Source organism: Lagenorhynchus albirostris, chromosome X (assembly GCF_949774975.1).
Source record: "Lagenorhynchus albirostris chromosome X, mLagAlb1.1, whole genome shotgun sequence".
Taxonomy (NCBI): Eukaryota; Metazoa; Chordata; class Mammalia; order Artiodactyla; family Delphinidae; genus Lagenorhynchus; species Lagenorhynchus albirostris.
Window position 1 is genome coordinate 119293783 of NC_083116.1, and position 4873 is coordinate 119298655.

Sequence of the window (4873 nt, forward strand, 5' to 3'; positions counted from 1 at the left end):
TGGCAGAAGTTGGCCCAGAACTGTCAGCTAAGCCTTGGCGTTGCTCGTAGCCGGGCCCCAGCGCTCCCCTGGTGAACATAAGCCGTCTCACAGACACCAGCATCACATAAGCCCATGATGGATCAAGATAAAAACAAGACCACCCTGCAATCATGTCTGAAGACAGACGAAAGCGTGAATAGTGTTCAAACAACAAAAATGATCAAACATTCCCTTATCTTGGCTCATATAAGTGATTGCCACTGCTTCACCAGCTACAGCTAAAGGCTCACCCTAGTCTCCCCTCCTTTAGATAAGATTTATTGGGACTTCCCTGGTGGTCCAGCGGTTAAGACTCCATGCTCCCAATGCAGGGGGCCCAGGTTCGATCCCTGGTCAGGGAACTAGATCCTGCATGCCGCAGCTAAAAGATCCCGCACACCGCAACGAAGATCCCAAGTGCTGCAACTAAGACCCAGCAGGGTCAAATAAATTAAAAAAAAAAAAAAAGAATTATTAAAGTACCCAGTTATAGGGCTTCCCTGGTGGCACAGTGGTTGAGAGTCCGCCTGCCGATGCAGGGGACACGGGTTCGTGCCCTGGTCCGGGAAGATCCCACATGCCGCAGAGCGGCTGGGCCCGTGAGCCATGGCTGCTAAGCCTGCGCATCTGGAGCCTGTGCTGCGCAACGGGAGAGGCCACAACAGTGAGAGGCCCGCGTACGGCAAAAAAAAAAAGTACCCAGTTATAGAATTATCCCCATTTCTTGACAGCACCTAACCCAGAATAAAGCCCTATTTCCTGAACTTTGCCCCAAGTCACCTACTACAAGTCCAAACACTATAATAAATCCTTTTGAACTCCCTCTTATTGAGATGCTCTATGGTTCCCCAATGTGTACATTCACTCTCATTGTAATAAATCAATAAAACCAACTTTGACTCTAGGTGTGTTTCTGATGGTCTTTAGCTAGAGGACGTTAACAGAAGTATAAAGAAATTGAGTGGAATTGCTAAGACAACATGAAGACCAAGAAGAATTGCACCTTGTGTATAATCTGCATAAAGGTCAGTACCAAAAGTCAGTTACATACCACTTAATGAGACTTCTTGCATCTCAATCATTTTTAACCTGAGCTCTTTGCTAGTAGAGGCAGAAACAAACAAAACTTGTCTACCTCATAGAGAAACCTTGTATAGACTATGTGTCTGTTCTAGACAAATATGCCCAGGGGAGAAGTATGAGGTACCAATCTTTAGCGGGTCTGAGCGCACAGACATCCTTGCCAGAAGCTAAAGCTCACGGAAGCTGGAGGACAGTTAGATGAGCCCTGGGGTGATCACCTTAACAGAAAAAAAGTATAGGAGAAAGGCAGAGTGCGATTGAGTCCTGGAATGCCCCCTAGTGTTTACACAAGGAGAAAATGTTATCTGTCCCCTAACCTTTGCCCCAGCCTATACGTACAAATGTCAATTTCCTGCAGACTCTCGAACAGTTACAGGCCCAAGGCTCTAGGCAGTTTTGCCAAGACCTTGTCCTTTTGACAGGCTATCTATACTTTATTTATTTATTTTATTTTTTGGCTGTGTCGGGTCTTAGTTGTGGCACACAGGATCTTCGTTGAGGCATGTGGGATCTTTTGTTGCAGCACGCGGGCTTCTCTCTAGTTGTGGCGTGTGGGTTTTCTCTCTCTAGTTGTGGTGCGCAGGCTTCAGAGTGCGTGGGCTCTGTAGTTTGCAGCATGCGGGCTCTCTCATTGAGGTGCTCAGGCTTAGTTGCTCCATGGCATGTGGGATCTTAGTTCCCCCACCAGGGATCGAACCTGCGTCCCCTGCATTGGAAGGCTGATTCTTTATCACTGGACCACCAGGGAAGTCCCAACAGGCTATTTATACTTAAAGCTACCATGTGGTAGTTAAAAATCAGGTTCTGGAGTCAGAAATACCCGATTTTAAATCTTAGCTCCATCACTTACAAATTGATCTTGGGAAAGTTCCTTAACATTTTGTGCTTTAGTTTCTTTATCTGAATAACAGAGACAATAATAACTGAACCTACTTTGTGGGCTTTTGTGGATTTAAAGGGCTTCCATAGTGCTTGGCACACGGTAAGCTTTCAACAAATGGTAGTGACTCCCTATACTCTTAGTCTGTATTTGGAAACAGAATGATGTTGACTATTCCTAATATTTCAATTTTTATTTTTGGAGAGCTCTCATGCCCCTTCAGTTAAGTAACCTGGGGCATGGGTTTTATACCATTTCTCCGAGTTTTCCTGTAGGATTAAGCTCTAGTTGTCCACAGTGGAAGCTGGCTTGATAATGCATGCTTTGTCAGCTGCCTTCTCTCCCTTTTCACATTTCCCCACTCTCCTACCAGTGCTATCTGCACCTCCCAAATAAACTACTTGCTCTCATATGCTTCGCTCAGATTCTGCTTCTGGGGAAACCCAAGCAAAGACAGGTTTGGATAAATGGAAGCACTCCTGGAGAAAAGCAAATATTTGGCCTCATGCTGATAGCTGACCCTGTGGTTTCAAAGGAAGATCAGTCACTGGGATGGGGTTAATCTCTTGCGGTTCATTCTATTAACCCAACTACTAGTTTGCTGATGAGGGCTCACTTTCCCTGCAGTCACTGGTCCTGGAATCACCCCACCTGCCATGCGGGGAGGGGTGTGTGCGTCAGCCAAGACCTAGGTGGCTGCTGCTGAAGCGGAAAACAATGCGATGTCATCAATCAATGCCTCACACATGCTCTCAGCCGGAGGGCAATCAATGTTACTCAGAACGAAAACTAATAAGGCTGCGGATGAATGTGTTATTGAAGAGACCATCAGATCAGCCTGGCAGTAAGAAGTGACCAGAGGCAGTGGGAGTGCTCCTTGGCTGTGCGTGGCAACAGCTAGTGGAGAGCAGCCTTCTGTCTCAGGCTTGGAGGGGGTCATACCACTGACGGGAAGATCAGTCATCTTCACTACTTCTGCTCTTCTGGGTTATCCCCTCAACAGACTCAGCAAATAGGGTACATCTCCTCCTATGGTTGTGGCTATGTTTTCTTTTTTAAAAGCAAGAAAATGGAATCCCTTCAACGTATTCAGGATATTTTTTGCTAGCCGTTTCCTTTTCTGTCTGCCTTTGGCTCTCTTACACTGCCTGTATTTCTCTCTTCCTCTTCCCTTTGACTCTTTCTCCCCGCAACCCTGCCTCACCTATCTCTGCCTCTGTCTCTTCCCTTCCTCTCCTCCTGTCCCTGTCTCTCTACCTTGCTTTTCTTTCTGCTTCCTTTTTTCCATCTCCTAGATTCTCTTTCTCTCTCTGTGCCCCCTTCCTCTGCTCTGGTTCCTTCGTTTGGTCCTTGGAATATTTTCTCATGTTCCAACATTCTTTAAAGTAGGTTCATTTACCGAGTCCTTGATATATCCCCCAAAGAAAAGCAGTTATGGTTAAAATCTCTCCATGTCATCTGTAGCCAAATAACCCAACATAAAACCAGTTAGATTCATTTTTAAGTAAAATTCCTTCTTGGGCTTTAAAAGCCTGACTCCTAAAGTTCTCTATCTGGATAGACTGTCTGCTTCTCTGTCTTTATTGAAGCCCCGCTGTACATGCTGAACATTACCCAGGCAGTGGGGTAGCACAAAGTTCAGCCACCTTTTTGAAATAGGATTCAAGTGTTGTCTCCTCCTGTTTGCCTAGAGAGGCCGAAGGAAAAGATAGTAAAGGGTGAAGGCAGCTGTAAAGACCTGCTGTTCACCGCCACCTGGGGCTGTGGTTTAGCAGCAGCAGTTCCTAGGTGGGCCTGTGAGGGAAGAGAGGACGCAGGCAGCCTTCATACCAGAATGGAGCCAAGATGCCCACAGGCTAATTCTGACTGGATTTGAGATGCCCCTGATATTGTCCGTCACAAGACTGAGACCGCCCCCAACCCCGGAACCTCCAAATAACTCCTAGTTCTATATCATCAGCCCAAAGGCAGAAGGACTAAAAACCTGCTGGAAAGCATCAAGAGGAGAGAAAGAATTTCCTCTCAAAGTCTCAAAACGATCTTGGAAACTAAAATTCCAAAGAAAGTGAATAAACCGTATGCTATGAGAGACAGTTGACAAAACCATTGATCAAAACACAAATTCACTCAAAATGAAACTGAAATAAGAAAACAGCTTAAAAAAGATTTGCTCATAAGTATGCCTAAGATGACAGGTTAAAAAATAAATTTTCATAAATTAAACAGGAAATTATGAAACAAAGCAGACTTAAAAGAGTAAGAGTCAGTACATATGAAAGGAACCGTAGAGAAAACTTAGAATGAAAAATATAGTTACTGGAATTAAAAATAGGATAGGATAGTTCCTCAAAAGATACGATAAACTGAAATCTAGACACATTTGAATAGAGACTTTGTGAACTAGAAAACAGTCTTGAATAATTCATCCAGAACCTAGCACACAGACCCTGATACCAAATATAAAAGATAAGTTATAACGTAGAAGGATTGAGAAATACATAAGCATAATGCAAGTGCCATGAGAAAAAGAAAAAATAAGAGAGGGAAGTTGAAGAAGCAATATTTAAGGAAATATTGATGAAAACTTGCCATAACTGAAGAAAGACTTGAATCTTCAGAACAAAGTTCATTTTGAAACCGAGCAGGACAAATAAAATTATACCACCTTTAGGTACACTGTAGTGGAAATGAACAGCAAGGATAAAGAGAAAATATCTTAAAAGCTACCAAATAGAAATAGATACAATTAGAAAGAGAGTAGGCTTCTCATTAACAATACTTGCAAGAATACAATGGAGTAATATATTCAAGCTAGAAATTTATGTGCATATAAATTCGTATTTAAGAGTGAGGGAAAAATAAAAATATTTTCAGATTTACATAGGCTGA

General features: G+C 43.5%; 1 non-coding gene across 1 annotated transcript; it reads left to right on the plus strand.

Annotated features, from left to right (window-relative positions):
• The first annotated feature begins 310 nt into the window (after positions 1-310).
• TRNAW-CCA (transfer RNA tryptophan (anticodon CCA)) lies at positions 311-383 on the plus strand. The gene has a single exon. It is a non-coding gene; the product is annotated as a tRNA-Trp (tRNA).
• Positions 384-4873: the final 4490 nt, after the last annotated feature.